Below are 8,997 nucleotides of genomic sequence, written 5' to 3'. Positions count from 1 at the left end.
TGTAAGTAAAAATAATATAGGTACAATGTGTCACAGGACGTGACAGTAGTCAAAAGGGGTTAATTTTTTACGTGAACCCGAATCCGTCTAAATTTTTTGTTTGAGATCGTTGTGAAACATTAAGGGGTTGTTACCTGACTTCTAAACTGCCTTAAAAAAAATTCTGGAGACTGGAGGGCGGTCACTCTGGCATGTTACCTTAATATGGTACTGTGGACGGATTCAGGTTAAGGTTTGTACGGATAAAGGGGTTAATTTTTGACGTTAAGGGTCGTGTCATGAAAATCGGAGTGAGTATTTTGGAGGGACCCAAAAATCAGAGACTTTATTGACACTAGAAAATTCTCAAAAAGATTTTTTTGGCAGAGATGTAGTATGTGCGTGGTACAAAAGGTTTGATTTTTAATGTTAAAGGTAGAAACCCAACAATTAAAATTAGAATTGTTTAGGAGCCCAAAAATCCGAGAGTTTCTATTGACACTGTAAAATTCTCAAAAAGAATGTTTTTTGGTAGAGTCACATCTACGTGGTACAATGGGGTCTCTTTTTGACTTTAACCATGTCTATAGAGTCTGATTTTGTAATTGCAAATCCATCTTCAATTGCTTATTCTTATATCCAACACAAGGATAGCATGTATGACCGTGTCTGACGTGGTTGTACTTCCCGTGTTAATACACTTAGGTGCCGTAGACCAGTGGGCTAATGCAAAAGAGAGAGAGAGAAAGTAATTGAGGGTAACTAAGGGTTATAAGATAAAACAGCCTTTATATTCCTGATCAGAGGGTTATAATTCATAGGAAATGATGGGTCTCGTTTCTAGATCAAGACACTTCATTCTTTTGTGGAGCTGTAATTATTGATCAGTATCTCAGTCAGGAGAGGGGGGTGTCTCCTATAAAGTCCTGTAGAATAAATGTCACATGAGATTTAACCGTGGTCGAGTGGCGGCGCTGACTATACTTTTAGGCCGACAATTAATTAAATACATAGGGAAAATACAAATTTAACCTATTTCAATTATTAAAAGTACGTTTTTTTGCATATCTTTATCTCGGAAAAATATTGCTGAGCATATTAAATGTCCAATAAATTGATAACACCAATAAAAAGTGAAGAAAATGTTATTTTGATGAGTAAATACGAATACACATTACAGAGTATCAATAATATTAAATTAATTTTTTTTATAGTGGAAGACTTATTTTTAATTATTTTACAAATGAACAAACAAAATTGCGATCTTTGGAAACAATTGTAACGAATTAAATTATTTTTTCCTAATTTTTTTATAACAACTTTTAGTAATTATTTTGGTTTAGCGTGGAAGTCTAGGAGGTGAGTACGGTTGTGAGGGGTACATTGGGAAAATAAAAATTTATTTACATTGTAGTTGGAGGGTAGGATTGGGCTAAATAGGAAAAGTGAGGTTAGGTTTGTGTTCAGGATTTTGAGCCTTCAGGGCGGACAAGGGTAGTTCTTGTAGTTCTGGGGGATGTTAGGGGTGAAAAAGGGTGTCTGAAGAGGATATAAGGGGTGAAATAGGGCAAAGAAACTGAAATTTTAAGGCGGTAAGCGGCAGCAGCCTTACGAGACATCTGTTAGCGGCAGAGCGTACTTTTGTGTATGGATAGGTTACAGTTACCGACGGACGAGCGGGTGGTGGTCAGTGAGAGGACTGGCAGTGCTGGTGGTGAAGTAGACGAGGAGGAAATTTCCAGAAGGACACGACGAACAGTTGTGCGTGGCCGGGTGTCAAGTGGCGCATCAGGGATGGGAAGAATCGGAGCGAAAAAAGCGATCAGGCAAGGGAGAGCGTCCAGTGCAAGTGAGAGAGCGTCCAGTGCAAGTGAGGGAGAGGATCTCTTGAAGAGGAAAAGGGAAAGCAAAGAGAGCCCGGAGAAAAGCGCGCTAGAGAGTCCCTTTAAAAAAAGCGTGCGAACAAGTAGCCCCCCCCCCCCTAAAAATGGAGGGCAGACGGAGGAGGCTATCGGGGTGCTGATAGGCGAGTTCAGAGGGTTGAGGGAGGACGTAAGGGGGGCTATGGAGCAGATGGTAAGTATGAGGGAGGACCTGAGGGTAAGAGATGAGAGATGGGAAAAAAAGTAAAAGGGCTGAGGGGAAGTAGAAGGATTGCAGAGGGAGTTGGTGTCGGTAAGGAAGGAAAAAGAGGACAAAATAAAGGAGATGGAAGAATATATTAGGGTGTGAAAGGAAAGGGCGGAAAAAAGTCTGGAGAAGGTGGAGGGCAAGTCGGGAATGGAAGCAGTTGACAGGGGGGAGGGCGAGAAACTGGTATTTGGGAGAAAGTGGAGATCATGATAGAAGAGAAAGTGAGAAAGCGTAGGAATGAAAAGGAGGAGAGAGCGGATAGGGAAAGGATAAGGGCAATGGAGTTGAGAATGGAGAGAAGAGAGAAGAAAGATAGGAAAAATAATCTAGTGATAAGAGGATTGAAGCTAAAGAGCGGGGAAGAAAGGGAGGGGTGGAAGCGCTGCTACAGAGCATAGGGTGGGTTAAAGGCAAGGTAGGGAAAGTTAGGATGGAGGGGTGAAAGAAGAATGAAGTGGTGGCGGTGGAATTGGAGAACTGGGAAGAAAAATTGGGAGTAATTCCTAACAAAAATAGGTTAAAGGACAATAAGGTAGGGGGATGGGAAAAAGCAGGTTGAAGGAGTGTTATAGGTGTTGTACTGGAACGTAGCAGGGATAAAGAAGAAAGATGAGGAGTTGTGGAGTTGTGGAGGTATATTCAGGAATTTGATACAACTGGATTGGTAGAGACGTGGGTAGAGAGAATGGAATGGGATAGAATACAGTGAAAGTTGCCAAGGGGGTATAGGTGGAGGCTACAGGAGGTGGTCAAAGTAAAAAGGAAAGGAAGGGCTAGTGATTAACAATGTCTTCGAGAACACGAAGCTTTTGAGAACTCAAAACTTTCGAGCACTCGAATATCTTAGAGAATTCGAAACTTTTTTATAGAGGAATTACGCTCATGAATACTGCGTACCAAATATACGCTATGGTGTTAGCAGATAGGCTACGCAAGGATGTTGAGGGGAAAGGAATATTGCCGGAGAGGCAGGCGGGCTTTAGAGAGAGAAGGAGTACTATTGACAATATTTACGTCTGGCAACAATTGGTGGATAGAGAACTAACCAAAAAGGGTGCCAAAGTGTACGCGTTTTTTGTAGATCTAAAGAGCGCGTTCCCTTCGGTGCATTGGGGGAGATTGTGGGAGGCAATGGAAGAGATGGGATTGAAGAGGGGCCTGATCCAGAAGGTAAGAGAGGTATATGAGGAGACGAAAGATAGGGCGAGAGGAGGGGAGGGAATCTCTAAAGGATTCTGGATAGATAGGTGGTTGAGGCAAGGGTGCCCGCTTAGCCCAACGCTTTTTGCAATTTCAATCGCGGATATGGAAAGTAAGCTAGCGGAAGAAGTGGTAGGAGGAGTCAGGATATGGTCACTCGCATATGCAGATGACATAGTGCTGCTGGCAAAGAGTGAGGAGGCTTTAAAGGAGATGATAAAGAGGTTGAGAAGATACTTGGACAAAAATAGGTTAGAGTTAAATGCGGACAAGTCGAAGGTTATGGTGTTCAGGAAAGGAGGTAGGGGAGATAGGGGAGGGGAGTGGAAGTGGAAGGGAAAAGCGGTACAGCAGGTAAAAGAGTTTGTACATTATTTTACTAATATCAATTGAGACTCCGGATTCTATAACCCCGCATAAAATTTGCCTGGTCGCTTTAGGCCGCTAAGTTGGCCCCTAATGGTTAAAAATCAGTTCACGAAGATTCAATTTTTGAACATATCACTTTATGGGAAATTTGATGACGCATCTTTTTTCTCTCAGGAAAAAAGTTGCATCTTTTACCGATTCTGTAAAAAATCACAAAAACTTCATTTTTCAGAGAAGCAAATTTACTAATTATTTTCACTTCAACTCGCTCCGAAAAACAAATTTCTGAATATTCTAAGATGAAAATTTTGAGAATTTGACCTTCAAACTGTTCTTGAGTTAATGTACAATGAAAATCCATTAGTTTTGTTAAATAAAAAACTTAGAAATTTTTTGGGCAAGCAGTATCAAAATAATGTTAGACAATTTTCAAATGCTTCGTTTATCGAGGGAATTTTGGGTAGCCCAATATTCCAGTGAAAGAATTGTTTATTAAGTTTGTTATTAAGGGTGTTATGTAAATGTATGTGTGTATGTTCATTCCTCGAAAGCGTCCAGCGCCATCCCGTGTGATTGGCCCCGTACGAAGCCTCCAAGCGCAATATACCGTGGGCTGACGACGTAAATGGGAGCGTGATACGGATAAGGCCAATTTTCACATGTGATGTTCGTCTGATGATGAGGAACGTAAAAATAGGTGCCTGGCAGGTGTGAGTAGATGCGTTCACCTGTGGCGACCTGTCAAAGGTGCGAATTTTTGGCAGTTAACTTACGTGACTCGGATAAGGTTGAAAATTGGTGTACATGTAGGGGCTGACATAGAAATAGCACCTGCGCATTGCCAGGCACTTACCTGGATGTAAGTGTTGCCAGGCAGCTTCGAAGTCATCGGAAACTCAGGTGAAATTTCTTGAAATTGATTTTACAGCATAAAGTTTAAAACAAAAGTTGGTCCACTCCCGGAGATGCATGTTTTCATTGGTATATAATTTTTTGATAAAATTGATATTTTTGGAGAAAACATCGATTAAAGAAATACCATAACAATAAAAAGCCCTTTTTATTGACAAAAAGTGATTTTTTCGAAAATTATTAAGAGACAAAAGGTACTCTATTACAGGTATACTCCAAGATGAATAAGAATTATTTGTTCAAAATGTTAATATTTACCAAGTTATTCGCATTTTCCCTCCTTTTTCCCATTTTTCCAATCACCTGCTGTATCTTTAGCAATTTAGAAGAAGATGTGCTCAAAATTAGTACACGAATAAAGTAAGCCTTGTGCAATGAATTGGCGTCAGCCACTTTCAATTAAAACTATAACTTATTCTGCAATAAATAATCATAATCAGTGTCACGTTCTTAGCTTCTGATTATCGTAGAAAGTTGTAATAAAGATGAATATGATTATAAAAATTAAACAACAAAATCGCTTTACTTTAAAATACCCATTATTTATTATTGTTAAAGTTTATGTTTTGTCGTCGAGATACGTTCGATCTTTATTACCGTGACGAATGTCAAGTTTCCCAGACCCATCGTGGATCATTGGCGTAGGCATTACAAATTCTTTGTGGTCCATTTTTAATGCAGTTCTATACTCGGAGACACTATTATGCTATTTTAAAATACAAATTGTTGAGCTTCATAACAATCAGAGCAATATATTACAACAATTAAAGGCAATAATAATAACGGTGGTTTGGAAATAAAAGTTATTGATATGATTTTATTTCGTAGATACTCATCTTCAATCCCTAGAAAGCCTGACACGTTCACATGAAGTCCTGGAACATGAGTTCAATTTTTCGAAAATTCAAAATTTCACCATGTTCATTAAATAGGATTTTTAAGTGCCCGGCGGAGCACACCTTCTTCTAAATTGCTAAAGATACAGCAGGTGATTTGAAAAATGGGAAAAAGGAGGGAAAATGCGAATAACTTGGTAAATATTAACATTTTGAACAAATACTTCTTATTCATCTTGGAGTATACCTGTAATAGAGTACCTTTTGTCTCTTAATAATTTTCGAAAAAATCACTTTTTGTCAATAAAAAGGGCTTTTTATTGTTATGGTATTTCTTTAATCGATGTTTTCTCCAAAAATATCAATTTTATCAAAAAATTATATACCAATGAAAATATGCATCTCCGGGAGTGGACCAACTTTTGTTTTAAACTTTTTCCTGTAAAATCAATTTCAAAAAATTTCACCTGAGTTTCCGGTGACTTCGAAGCCGCCTGGCAACACTTTTGCATCCAGGTAAGTGCCTGGCAATGCGCAGGTGCTATTTCTAATGTCAGCCCCTACATGTACACCAATTTTCAACCTTATCCGAGTCACGTAAGTTAACTGCCAAAAATTCGCACCTTTGACAGGTTGCCACAGGTGAACGCATCCACTCACACCTGCCAGGAACCCATTTTTACTTTTCTCATCATCAGACGAGCATCTCATGTGAAAATTGGCCTTATCCGTATCACGCTCCTATTTACGTTGTCAGCCCACGGTCTACAAGGAGATCGGTGACTCATTTTTGAGTCTTCTCAAAATCAGCTTCGACTCCAAAGGTTGTGCCCCCGTACGGAGCCCGTTTACCCTTGTTATGGCACCAGCTTTTTCTGAGGGGACCTACAGTTTAAGGTGGGTTCCGAACCACCGAAGCCCCGGTAGAAGTACATAGAAAAATTTCCATTGGTACCGGCTCAGGGTTCGAACCCCAGACCTCCTGCATGGAAGTTCGAGGCGCCATCCTCTGTGCCACCGAGGCCTCTAGATCTTACGTTACATATACTTATTTACAAGTTGATTAAAAACATTCAGAAAAATATATGTTCACAAATTTCAAAACAAAATAATAATTTTTTTAAACAAAAAATTAATTTTCAACCATATAGTTTAAATTTCTACCAATATCTTATTTTCTCCTCAAAAGATTCTTTACAACTTAGTTTTTCTAGTTTTATTCAGAACTAAACTTGTTAGTAATTATGCCACTAATAAGTTAAAAATTGTTTAGCACATATTCAGTACCTTTTGTAAAAACAGCATAAATAGAGTTTGTAGAAAATCTTATAAAGAACATAATAAACTGATACAGTATTGAAGAGATTAAATCAAACTATTCTGTTTATAGTAAATTTATTTTTCTTTTCCAAAATTTGTTAGACTTATCAATGTGGCTACCTTCTCTGATTTCATAAATTAAGTTAAAAATTGAATAATGTGCTTGATTTTATACTGAAAACATCCTTAAGATTTTTAATTTATTACTCAATAAAAAACTGTTGTTTCCTTTGTTCCCAGTAGTTAACAGTAGTATATACATATAAAATATGCCCTACATTTAACTTATGCAAATTTCTACGAAATAAAAGTAATAAACAAAATAACTTTCAAAATCAATCATTTATTTTTTATTCACTTTCATAAATATTGAAATTTTGTTCTTCAAAGGAAGTATGTAAACATACCTTGGTTTTCTTTGTAAGAATGTTATTTTATTTACTGAAATAAATAAATTTATTTACTGTAAAGTATACTTTACAGTATACTGGAACAAAATTACACTAGCTCAGCCCTGAAAATCTAGTTAATGCTAGAGGGGGTGTTCGACGGTAAAAATTAAAGAAATCCTTGTATTCGAATAAAATGAGATCAGTTAAAATTCAATATAACAAATAACACATGGTTTATTAACCTTTGATACACATCAGTTCTCCTGGTGATACATAATCTTATTTGTCCAAGTGGCAATCCTACTTTACTTTACAGTCCATGGTTCGGCGAGAGAATTTGAATATCTTGAAGTTCCACATATTGCCCATCGTCGTACACCTCCGATCCTCTAAGTGGCCTCTATAGTCCCGGGTGTCCAAGGACAAGTTCTCAAATTTTCATCTTAAAATATTCAGAACTTTGTCTTTCAGAGCGAGTTGAAGTGAAAATATTTAATAAATTTGCTTCTCTGAAAAATTATGTTTTTGTGATTTTTTACAGAATCGGTAAAAGATAAAACTTTTACTGAGAAAAAAGATGCGGCATCAATTTTCCCACAAATTGATATGTTCAAAAATTGAATCTTTGAGAACTGATTTTCAAGCCATCAGGGGCCAACTAAAGCGGCCAGGAAAATTATACGCGGTATTATAGAATCCGGAGTCTCATTTGAAAATTTAGGTAATATAGAAATATAGTCTTTAAAAATTAAAATTCGAAAATGTTTTTGAAAGCTTCCAGGTGCCTTCCCACTCCCTGCGAAATAAATGATTGTGCCCTTATTCTATCCGGCAGCTCAATTGTTACTAAAGTTATCGTCAACAAATTTGAAAACATTTTTAATTTATTAACATTTTTTTAAAGATCGCAATATTTTTTGTTCGCTCTGAAAATAATTAACTAAAAAGTTTTACACTACAGGAAAAATTAAGAATTTCAGCGAGATATATAGAGTTAAAATGTTATTGAAAATATGCAATCAAAAATGTTTTTTAACGCTAATTGAGCTGCCGGATCGAAGAAGGGCTCATACACTTATTTCGCCGGGAGAGGGAAAGCACCTGGAAGCTTCCAAAAACATTTTCGAATTTTAGTTTTTAAAGGCTATATGTAGGTGTAGAATTTCATTGCGCATCTTTTGCCCCCAGGCAAAAAGTTGTGGCTTTTTTAGTAGTTTGAAATTTCTTTCGATTGTTAGAGCAAATATAATTCAAAAATTTATTTAACAAAGAATTGTTGTTCATTTTTCTCTGATGCGTGGCGCTTTTCGGACTTCTCTAACTTCCAGCGTTTCTTTTAGCAAGCGAATTTTGAGCAACAAAAAACTTCCAGCGAGAGGGTTGTTAACAACAGTACAAGGAAGTTTTCTGGAAAATTTTAGCCCAATCAAATTAATATTCATGAAATTATTAACGTCTCAATTCGATAGCGGCTAGGCGACTCGCGCTCGTGTTGTAGCGAGAGTCTCAGATCCGATTTATAATTAGTTATTTTCACTTCAACCACCAGCTAACTTCAATTCGTTGAATGCTGAGGAGAAAACTATGTACTAAATACATGGGGCAAACATCTATTTTTGTGATATCTTCGTAATTAATAATAATTAATATCATTTTATTATGTCATTATATAGTTCTTAACAAATGAAAACTATTTTTCAATTACACTTATATAGAAAAAAATAGTTCTTACGAAGATATTAGCAAAATAGGGCAAAAATGGACCGTATCCCATACATTTAGTCCATTGTTTTTCCCTTAGCAATCAACGAAGTGATGTTAGCATTGAAAAATTCGCGGAATTAAGAATTCGTTGA

The 8,997-nt window shown here is 37.1% G+C and overlaps 1 protein-coding gene across 3 annotated transcripts in view; it reads left to right on the top strand.

Annotated features, from left to right (window-relative positions):
* LOC117169313 overlaps positions 1-8,997 on the top strand; it is a 76,606-nt gene that overhangs the window by 25,941 nt on the left and 41,668 nt on the right. The gene's annotated exons all lie outside the window — the stretch shown is intronic.

This window comes from Belonocnema kinseyi, chromosome 3, assembly GCF_010883055.1.
Source record: "Belonocnema kinseyi isolate 2016_QV_RU_SX_M_011 chromosome 3, B_treatae_v1, whole genome shotgun sequence".
Lineage (NCBI taxonomy): Eukaryota > Metazoa > Arthropoda > Insecta > Hymenoptera > Cynipidae > Belonocnema > Belonocnema kinseyi.
Note: the sequence above shows the minus strand (reverse complement) of the source record. Positions and strands in the feature narration are given on the sequence as shown.